Raw genomic sequence first — 11,413 nt, forward strand, 5'->3', positions numbered from 1 at the left:
GGAGGAGACAGACTCTTGAGAGTCCCTTGGACTGCAAGGAGATCCAACCAGTCCATTCTGAAGGAGATCAGTCCTGGGATTTCTTTGGAGGGAATGATGCTAAAGCTGAAACTCCAGTACTTTGGCCACCTCATTCGAAGAGTTGACTCATTGGAAAAGACTGTGATGCTGGGAGGGATTGGGGGCAGGAGGAGAAGGGGATGACAGAGGATGAGATGGCTGGATGGCATCACTGACTCAATGGAGTGAGTCTGAGTGAACTCTGGGAGTTGGTGATGGACAGGGAGACCTGGCATGCTGTGATTCATGGGGTCACAAAGAGTGGGACATGACTGAGCAACTGAACTGACTCACTGAGGGATAAATATGTCCCCAACCACCCTGAGCCCCTCTCTCTGTCCACTTTCTAACAGCTTATTTCCCATTATAATTGCTTTCCTTTTGAGCTGGAAATCTCTCCTCCCCGCCTTAAGCTTCTATTGCCGAGGCTACTCTTACTTTCTTTCTTTTCAATATTTGTTATTTTTTAATTGAAAGATAATTGCTTTACAATATTATGTTGGTTTCTGCTATACATCAACATGAATCAGCCATAGGTATACATGTGCTCCTCCTTCTTGAAACTGCTGCTGCTAAGTCGGTTCAGTCGTGTCTGACTCTGTGCGACCCCATAGACGGCAACCCACAAGGCTCCCCCGTCCCTGGGATCCTCCAGGCAAAAATACTGGAGTGGGTTGCTATTTCCTTCTCCAATGCATGAAAGGGAAAAGGGAAAGTGAAGTTGCTTAGTTGCGTCTGACTCTTAGCGACCCCATGGACTGCAGCCTACCAGACTCCTCCGTCCATGGGATTTTCCAGGCAAGAGTACTGGAGTGGGTTGCCAGTGCCCTCTCTATTCTTGAAACTACTTATTTTTTTAATTTATTTATTTGGCTGTGCTGGGTCTTAGTTGTGGCACAGGGATCTTTTCGTTGGGACCTACAAACTCTTTGTTGTGGCATGTGGGGTCTAGTTCCCTGACCAGGGATCGAACTCTGGCCCCCCCTTCATTGGGAGCATGGAGTCTTAGCCACGGACCACCAAGGAAGTCCCTGATCCTATTTTCAAGAGAGATTCAGAACAAGTCCAATTTGCCTTCCACATGACAACAATCATGCTCTCTATCTAAACTGTTCTTGTTTGGCCTGAACAACCCAAGGTACTTTGCCATTCTTTGTGTAATTTGACTTTCAATTTTCTTCATTCTGATTCTTTTCTTCTAAGTGAAGTCTGTTTGGTCTTTTTTTTTTTTTTTGTATTAAAAAATGACACCTGAAATAGTCATAGTACTCAGTGTGGTTTGACCAACTCAGAACTCATGATTTCTAGACATTTTTCTCCTAACTACAAGGACTGTGGGCTTCCCAAGTGGCACTAGTGGTAAAGAACCCGCCTGTCAGTGCAGGAGAGACAAGAGATGTGAGTTTGGTCCCTGGGTCAGGAAGGTCCCCTGGAGGAGGGCATGGCAACCCACTCCATTGTTCTTGCCTGGAGAATCCCATGGACAGAGGAGCCTGGTGGGCTACAGTCCATGGGGTTGCAAAGAGTCAGACATGACTGAAGCGACTTAGCAACCACACAAGCATAAGGGCTGAAAATACATATCTTTTTGGGTGGCCCAGTCACATTCAACTCATAGTCATTTAAAAATCCCATGTTTTTTTTTTACACGTGCTGTTAAAATCATGTGTCCTCACATAGTTTGTTTTTTTACAGCCACATGACTTTATGGGGCTGCCCATGTGGTGCTAGTGGTAAAGAACCTGCCTGTCAACGAAACTAACAAACATATACTGTAAATCAACTATGGTGCTGCTGCTGCTGCTAAGTCACTTCAGTCGTGTCCGACTCTGTGCGACCCCATAGACGGCAGCCCACTAGGCTCCTCTGTCCCTGGGATTCTCCAAGCAAGAATACTGGAGTGGGTTGCCATTTCCTTCTCCAGTGCATGAAAGTGAAAAGTGAAAGTGAAGTCGCTCAGTCGTGCCCGACTCTTAGTGACCCCATGGACTGGAGCCTACCAGGCTCCTCCGTCCATGGGATTTTCCAGGCAAGAAATCAACTATACTCCAATACAATTTTTAAAAATATTAAAAAAAAAAAAAGTGTTCAAATCACATGAGTCAAAGACCAAAGACGAAAGAAAATAAAGCTTGGGGTGTGGGTGGAGGGTACACGTAGATGGGTCTAGCAGAGACAGGTACCAGGAGAAGGGCAGTGGAAGCAGCTGTGGGATTGGCGAGTGTCTGGGTGGTTGTAAAAATGTTGGTCAGTGGTGTCTGAGACTGACACCAATCCATTAATTGATTTTCTTTAGGGAAGACAGTTTCCCACAACTCTAATCACCACACTTCCATCCTGTCTACCAAAATATCCTGAGAGATTTGGCCAAATATCTAGCTGAAAATCAGATACCCCATGTTCCCTGATTGAGCAGACTAATAACCTTAATTAAACAGAAAATGTGTTGAACTTCATCTGGCCTAACTTGGCCCCTGTGAACCTGTGCCAGTCACCTGTGACTGATGTCTGATTTTTAAAAAAATATTTACTTATTTGTTTGGCGGCACCGGGCGTTAGTTGCAGCATGCAGGATCTTCGATCTTCATTGCCACGTGCAGGACTTTTTATTTTGCAGCCATGCAGGTGATGTCTGATTTCTCATCCACGTGACTCCCCCTGAGTTGGTCCCTAGGGAGAGAGCCAGGAGAAAGCCTCTTGGAGGACTGACCTCATAAAATGTAACGGTGGGTAATTGTGAAATATGACATAGAAGAGATTTTCTCTTGCTCAGAAGATGTCAGCTGGGTTAAAAGGAGCCCTCATGGGGCACTGTCTGGCTGTTACAGCAGAGTGGTTAAGAGCCAGGCCTGGGAGTCAGATTACCTAGATGCAAACCCTGCCTTTCTCAGTCAATTTCTTCGTGACTTTGAACAAAAAGTTGGCTTTCCTCAACTATAAAAGGGAGATCAAATGCCTATATCTCGGGGCAATATGTATTTGAAGTAAATGAAATAATGTATGTCCAGTGCTTGGCACATAGTATGCATTTGATAAGTGTTATTATTTTTCTAGAACAAATTGTTTTCATCACAAAGACTCTCACACCTGCTAATTTCTTGCCCTCATGTGGTCTTGTCATTTTCTCTCATACTTCGTGGAGCAGCACCCCCCCTTTTTTTTTCCTGTTACAGCAACTGAAGAACAAAGAGAATAAAGTATCTGGAAGCAGCACTATGAATTCTTTTGATTAAAGTGATACTTTTTTTCCTCCCATTTTTGGAGGCCTGGAGTCAGCTAGCCAGGCTGATGTGAAGAAAGACTTGTGGCGTGAGTGAGCTGGGTACAGGGCTCCATGCCTGCAAAGTCACCCCACCCCCAAGTCTGCGGTGAAGGCTGTGGGTGGACCGGTGACAGGAGGCATTCTTTCTCAGTGCTGTACGTGACATCCCAGGCAAATGGACAGCGTGAGTCTTTGTGATTTTGCAACGTTTCATTGTTACTTAGCACTTTAGATTAGCAACTGTCCAAAGCGGATGCAGCAGCTAATGTTTGGAAAGTGATGTTATTTTGTCAGCTTGTATAAGTTACCAGTGGACCAAAATTTGCACTTCATTTGTAAATTAGAGGAGTAGAATGAGTCCCTGAGCCCTCTGAATTTGGAAATCTTCCCTACCATCCCAGCCATTCATCATACACCATGATATCTAAAATTCCGTTTGGTAATCCAGGGTCACTGGAAATACCCATTAGATTTTCCCACACGTTTGGATCAGTGCAGGTATGAATAGATCAGGGCTAAGGCTAAGATTTGCCCTCAAGACATTTTGGGGGCTTTCTGAAAGTTTCTAGTAAGCAGTCATGTATTAATTAAAGCATCTGCCTGCAATGCGGGAGACCTGGGTTCGATCCCTGGGTCGGGAAGATCCCCTGGAGAAGGAAATGGCAACCCACTCCAGTATTCTTGCCTGGAGAATCCCATGGACGGAGGAGCCTGGTGGGCTACAGTCCACGGGATTGCAAAGAGTCGGACACGACTGAGCGAGTGACTTAACTTAACTTGACTTAAGCATTCTTCTGGGAGATGGAGTGGTCAAGACATTGCCCGCCTCGGTCCTTATTCTCCTGTATGAAACAAGGAGAGCCTGTTTCAGGAAGAGATGTGGAGATGGTGCATTGTTAATGAGAATAACATGCCCTCTGCGGCCTCCTCAGGCGTGGAGCTGGGCCATGAGCTGGGAACACCTGCTCTTATGTGCTGTATGTTTCAATCCATTGAAAGATCTTAGTGCAAAATCAAGCATGGAATGATGTTCTGTGGTTTTCAAAGAGGTTCCTACGGGGTTTGAGTTGGATAGGCCAGGCCAAGAACAAACTCATTCATCTGTGACAGATATAACTAGACTCCAATGTCTGGTCTGGGAAAACTGGACGTGTTTTACAGAACCCACAATGCTTGGGATCCTCATTTAGAACATTTATAACATTAGTCTGGCCCCAAATCGAGCTGACCTCACAACTGTCGAGAGGGTAAGTGTGTTTGGGTCTGTATGTTTATGCCATCTAGTGAAATCATCACGTTTGTTCTCTAGAAACCTGCAGATCAATTTGCTGCATCTCTAAGTCATTTCCCCTGTAAGGCCAACTCAGTAACCTCATAAAAAAAAAACAGCTCATATCTCCAAGCCTAACTTTTCTCAGTTCCTCTGGATAAATAAAGTTTCTCTGTGAATCAATTAGAGGAATCTCCATTTTTTTAAAATATCAAAGAATTGGATTAAAATGGATTGTGCAGGAAATGCTGTCACGAAAAAGGCCAACAAAAAGAAGACATGCTTAATTATTGAGTGGAATATTCATAATTTTTCATATCTATCAGCTCAGTGTGTCCCTAACATGTTTTTAAGATGTACAAAAGGAACACATATTATAGCTCTTTTTTTTTTTTTTTCAGGAAAGCAAAACAAATGCCCATATAATCCTTGTTTTTGAATACTTCATTCCTCTTCAGTTGAACAAAATAACACCATTTCTTTTTCAATTCTCTCTTTTTTAGGGCTACCCTCCACCCAACCATTGTGTAAAGAAGTTCATTTAAAGGTAAACCCTGCAAGACCTTGAGAAAAGTTTTGCTACTATAATCATAAATGATTACTAGTTCCTGCCTTCTCTGCAGTTAATCATGGATTTCTGGTTTTTCAGTCAGGATAAAGAAAGTTTAAATGTCTCCAGGAGCTCTCAGAGACCAGCAGGCTTACCATATTTTCCGAGGAGTGCTCTCTCCTAGTCAGGACGTTTCTGAGTGCCACCTTTAAGTACACCCGTTGTTGACCTGAGTGAAAACTAGACGTACGGGTGTTGGAGTAGGAAGTTAATAGGTATGTCCAAACCTATTATTTCCAATAAGCCTTTATGAGGCCTTTCTTCTGAGTTAAGATAGCTGGGGGCTTGAATTTGACCAGTAGTAGGAAACGGACTTGCCATGGTAGCGTGAGACATCCTGGTTTTTAAGAGAAGACGGATCAGAGAATGAAGGCTGGACTCTTTGAAATACCCATGCCCTTCCTTCCTGTCATCTATCTCTCTTTCCACCTTACCTTTTCCTCTTCTCTTTCTGGCACAGTTTCTCCTCTCCCTCCCCTCCGTGTCTCTGTCTCTCACTTTCTCCTCCTGAATGTTATCTTGACTATTTTCTCCCAGATCAAAGGTAGAGTGGACCATTTGATTAATTGCCGTGCAGCAGAACCCTTTGCCTCCTTGACACACAAGCCAAGGAGACAAAGGGCGCTCTTTAGAAGTCTTGAGCTGTGTGGGTGCAGGGTGTAGAATTCATAAGCCTGAGAGCATGGGGCCCTCCCAGCAGGGATGTGAAGGTCCCTGGACCCTGCCAAAGAATAAAGTTGCTACTGCCGCACTTTGTGTTGAGCCATATTTGCATTTGAGGAAAAAGCATACAACCCCAGCTATTAAGCCATGTGGACTACACAAGTTTGATTTAAAGTGTGAAAAAAAATCTTTTCACTTCCATGTGTGGAATTCAGTAGCACGATGGTCGACAGTCAGGAATGATGACTGACAGTTTGATCTTTTCTTTTCCGTGCTGTGAAAAGTCCTCAGAATTGCACTGTCCCATCCAGGCATCACTAGTCCTGTGTAGCTATTTTCATTCAAATTAGCTAAAATGAAGTAAAATTTAATATTTTGTTCCTGAGTCACATTAGTCTCATTTTAAGTATTCAGTAGCTATATGGTGGTATCAGTTACTCTATCAGACCGTGTAGGTAACATAATATTTCCATCTTTGCAGAAAGTTCCTCAGGACAGAACTGTTCTTAATCCTTTGTTCTCTTAAGCCAGGTGGGTTAGAGGAGGCCATGGACTGCTCCACAATAGAAAGCTGAGTAGGATTTCAGAACTGGCTGAACACAAAGAAAAAGAAAACAGAATGCCATGTTTAAATAAAGAGAGGTGGAATGGGTTGATACAAATGAGATGCTGTTTGGGAAGTTGTTTTAGAAGTTGAGAAGATACACCTATACATATATTTATATATACATAGATACACTGATACAATTATAGATGGAATTATGACAGTTATTGTGATTATTTCTAAGAGAAGAATGCTCAGCTGCGGATGAAAGCTTAGCCAATGGCCGTGTGCTTTCTCTACTCACCAGAACTAAAATTCAGGGTTCGACCCTCCTAACCTAGGCTAGGTCTCAAGTGAGGAACCCCGCCTTCTTTGTAAGGCTAACAGTTGCTTTGAGTAATTGAGATGTGCTTAAATTCCCAAAGGGAATTTTCCCAAAGATCATCTTCCCTAGATCCTAACATGGGTCCAGGGTCACTTACTACCTTCAGGTAGTGAAAATGATGATTTTAAAGCAAAGATCTTCTTTAGCCTAACCAATAATCTTCCTCTTGAATTGAACATAGATCCCATCAGACCTCACTCTCAAGTTCACTCACGGTTCAAGCCTGATTTGAATGTTTGTCAGTCATGCAGAAAAGACCCTTGGGCTACTCTGCCCAGTGTCATGATTACAAAGACACAGACTAAGATAATGGATTCTCGTCTCCTGGCTTGCACAAGGCAGGCTTTTCCAAGCCAGGTGGCGGTATCATTGAGATTCAGTGTCCCTCAAAGCAAGAACACTGGGTTTTTCAGAGACGTCAGCTTTGGCCACTGTACTGTGACTTCCTAAATTCGCTAATGATCCTGCCCTTCCTCTCCTCCCCCCGGGCACTTTCGTTTGCTTTTCAACCCTTTTGGCTCTGACCTCTTGGCGGTTACAAAACTAAGTGGGTAAGAGGGCTGGGGGATAATCCACCAAACCCTCATCAAGTCTTAAGGATTTAGGGATTGGTGTCTGCGTGCCGGGTCCTTCTTACCTGTTCCTCAGTGAAACACGTGGGAAGGCAGTCTGAGCATCACATGCTCTGGTAAAATCTGAGCTAAAAGTTAAGGGAGTCTCACTTCCTTGTTGGAGGATGAATGGAGTTTGTGATGAACCCAGAAGAAGCGATCAGAGGTTTAATCAGCACATACGTGAGCCTGATTCTTCGCTGGTAATGATTAGAACTTTCCATCAACACATTTGTTACTAATCAACAAATATTTATTGAGTGCGTCTTCATCAGATGTTGAGGTATAACGAGGGAACTTATCGTCTATTTGTCAAGTTTTGAACAGATCGATGATATGTTATGATTCACAAACTTTGGAAGTCTCAAACATTTTGTGTTGAGTATTTTAAAGGTTTTATTTGTATCACCAAATGTGAAAAGTGAAATGTGAAGAAAGATTGTGGAGGGGGAACGGTCCCTCCTTATCTCTGTTTCCTGGGTCTGGGATGAACTGCGGGAAAAAAATAGATCATTTGAAGGATGGGTCCATTATAAACAAAGTCTGAAAATGAAAATTAAAATGGTTTTTAACGACCTGGCTGTTTCTGCATTGATTAGTTGTTTGTTGAAATAGGAAGGCCATGCCAGAGCTTTCTCTCACATTCCTGGGATCTGAATTTACATGTCTGGTGTCTGCTTTCAGAGCACCGTCAAAACTTGCTTGTCATTTGCCTTATCACTTCATTGCCAACAACTGGTGTAGCTGAGGGAAGAATCTCTTTCAGGGAGGCGAGGGACCTTGGAAGTCATCTGTTTTCACTTCTTTACCTTCTGAGTGAGACATCTGAGGTCCAGAGAGGTGAAGCACCTCCCTGCAGGTGCACAGCTTCCTGGGCTAGAAGCTGAATGACTGACATTCTGCTTTCCTCTCTCTCTCTTTTAAATCTGGCTGTGCCAGGTCTTAGTTGCAGCATGCGGGATCTAGTTCCCTGACCAGGGATTGAACCCAGGCCCCCTGCATTGGGAGTGCAGAGTCCTAACCACTGGACCCCCAGGGAAGTCCGTGCCTCTCTTAACTAGGTTCTCCACCAGCTTGATTTGCCCTGTGTTTAAAACCATCCCACTGCTGATCTGTGAAGAAGTGATGGTTAAGGAAATGTGAAGGCACATCTTTTGGATAGCTTTTCAGGCCAAAGCAGAGAATTGTTTCTAGAATCTGAGACAGCAACATTTCTAAACAGAGACTTCAAGCTTCTGGATTCTGAGTAGTTTCCCAGTTTGATAAAATGGGCTCTCCTAGCTTTACCTCCTTGAAGAAAGGCTGCTCTATCAGGAACAGTTTGGATAACACAATTCAAAAGCAATACAGCACAGTGATGAAAGTACAGATTCCAGAGCCAAGCTGGGTTCATAATCCTGGCTCTGACATGTACAGGCTGTATGACCTTGGACAAACCACTTAATTGCTCTGAACCTCAGTTTACCCCTGTGTAAACTGGGGATAATGATAACAGTAGTATATTCCTCAGTCGAATCAGTATGTTTTAAAGCATTTAGAGTGGTGCCCTGGCACATTACTTAAGTGTTAGCTATTTTTATTACTGGCACATTACTTAAGTGTTAGCTATTTTCAGATGCATGTCCAACTCATTGCGACCCCATGGACCATAGCCCATCAGGCTCCTCTGTCCATGGGATTCTCCAGGCAAGAATATTAGAGTGGGTTGTCATGCCTTTCTCCAGGGGATCTTCCTGACTCAGGGATCAAATATGGGTCTCCTGCATTGCAGGCGGATTCTTTACCATCAGTGCCACCTGGGAAGCACCACCCACCTCCCACTTTTTTCTGTATTTACTTGGCCAAATGCAATGTACTATGTCCCCTATTTATTTCCTACATAAAACTATAAGAAACAAAGCAGGAAAAGCATAAGAAATCAAGGAAGTGATGTGATTTGAAAGTGTCAATTCATCATCCCCTTAATTGGCCTGACACATCACTAGAATAATCTGTTGCTGCTGCTGCTGCTGCTGCATCGCTTCAGTCGTGTCTGACTCTGTGCGACCCCACAGACGGCAGCCCACCAGGCTCCCCTGTCCCTGGGATCCTTCAGGCAAGAACACTGTAGTGGGTTGCCATTTCCTTCTCCAATGCATGAAAGTGAAAAGTGAAAGTGAAGTTGCTCAGTCGTGTCCGACTCTTTGTGACCCCATGGACTGCAGCCTACCAGGCTCCTCCATCCATGGGATTTTCCAGGCAAGAGTACTGGAGTAGGGTACCATTGCCTTCTCCGTAGAATAATCTACTATGGCCTAAACCATGAGGTATTAGAATTATCAGAGGCTTGAGAGGTCACCTGACCCATCTTGCTGGCTTAGGAAAGAGCCTGAGGCCTAGAGAAGGACCCACAATCTTAACGATCAGGTTCAAGTGCTTGCTGTCCACCAGTAGCCTGGCCATAGTGGTCTGAAAACAAGACATTGCCTGAAAACAAGACATTGCCTGAAAAGGGGGGAGGTGGCTGAGACATTTAGTGGATCCTAGAAAGGAAAAGGAAGGACTTATTCCAGTTGTTAGAAAGACTTGCCACTGAGGAGTGGTTCAGTGAAAGGAGGGAAAGGACTATGCTTTCCTGAGTCACACTGTTCCTCTCCTCCTGCCCCGTTTCTGAGCCTGCCTGTTGGTTTATATTTCAATTGCATCTGGTGGTGGCAGTGGTAGAATTTCTGACTCAGGTCCCCACAAAGCATAAACAAAGTTCCTCTTCGTTGAATGGGGTTCTCTCATGTCTCCTCAAGTTTGCACCCACAAGCTTCAAAGAGAATTAGGTGTTCTTCATCAAGCATCTGGTGCTTCCCTAGTGTCTCAGATGGTAAAGAATCTGCCTGCAATGCAGGAGACTTGGGTTTGATCCCTTGGTCGGGAAGATCCCCTGGAGGAGGGCATGGCACCCAGCTCCTGTATTCTTGTCTGAAAAATTCCATGGATAGAGGAGCCTGTCAGGCTACAGTCCATGGGGTCACCAAGGGTTAGACATGACTGAGTGACTAACACTTTCATCAAGCATCTAGCTGACATATCAACAGAGCCAAGTTCTCAGCCAGGTTCCCAGTGGGTCAGGACCCAACTTTTCAAGACAGTGACATGGATGAGCAAGATAATGACATGGATGAGCTGTCATAATGAGATGACACATTTTAGTGATTAACTTCATTTGGGCTTGTATTACCATTTTTATTGTGAAATAAATAATACATTCAAAAGAGTATATGCCATATATTTATAATTAAAGACAAATAAAAAATGAATACCCAGTATCTACCATTCAGGTTTTAAATTAGAACATGTTAATATTTCCTTTTAAGGGCTAGACCAAAAACTCCATGAGGTTGTGTGTATATTGTATATAATATGTCTTTACACACGTATATAAACATATATATATATTTAGTATTTGGCACTATCGTGCGTGTGTGTATATATATTATATATATATAGTATACATTCATACATATACTTTAGTATATAATAAATTGCTTAAAGAGGTTAAGCAATTTGACCAAGGTTCAGTTCAGTTCAGTTCAGTCACTCAGTCATGTCTGACTCTTTGCAACCCCATGAATCACAGCACGCCAGGCCTCCCTGTCCATCACCAACTCCCGGAGTTCACTCAGACTCACGTCCATCGAGTCAGTGATGCCATCCAGCCATCTCATCCTCGTCCCCTTCTTCTCCGGCCCCCAATCCCTCCCAGCATCAGAGTCTTTTCCAATGAGTCAACTCTTCGCATGAGGTGGCCAAAGTACTGGAGTTTCAGCTTTACCATCATTCCTTCCAAAGAAATCCCAGGGCTGATCTCCTTCAGAATGGACTGGTTGGATCTCCTTGCAGTCCAAGGGACTCTCAAGAGTCTTGTCCAACACCACAGTTCAAAAGCATCAATTCTTCGGCGCTCAGCTTTCTTCACAGTCCAACTCTCACATCCATACATGACCACTGGAAAAACCATAGCCTTGACTAGACGGA

The 11,413-nt window shown here is 43.8% G+C and overlaps 1 non-coding gene across 1 annotated transcript; it reads right to left on the reverse strand.

The window, feature by feature from the left end:
• Positions 1-8,371: 8,371 nt before the first annotated feature.
• TRNAG-CCC lies at positions 8,372-8,444 on the reverse strand. The gene has a single exon. It is a non-coding gene; the product is annotated as a tRNA-Gly (tRNA).
• Positions 8,445-11,413: the final 2,969 nt, after the last annotated feature.

This window comes from Bison bison, unplaced genomic scaffold, assembly GCF_000754665.1.
Source record: "Bison bison bison isolate TAMUID 2011002044 unplaced genomic scaffold, Bison_UMD1.0 scf7180017864380, whole genome shotgun sequence".
Taxonomy (NCBI): Eukaryota; Metazoa; Chordata; class Mammalia; order Artiodactyla; family Bovidae; genus Bison; species Bison bison.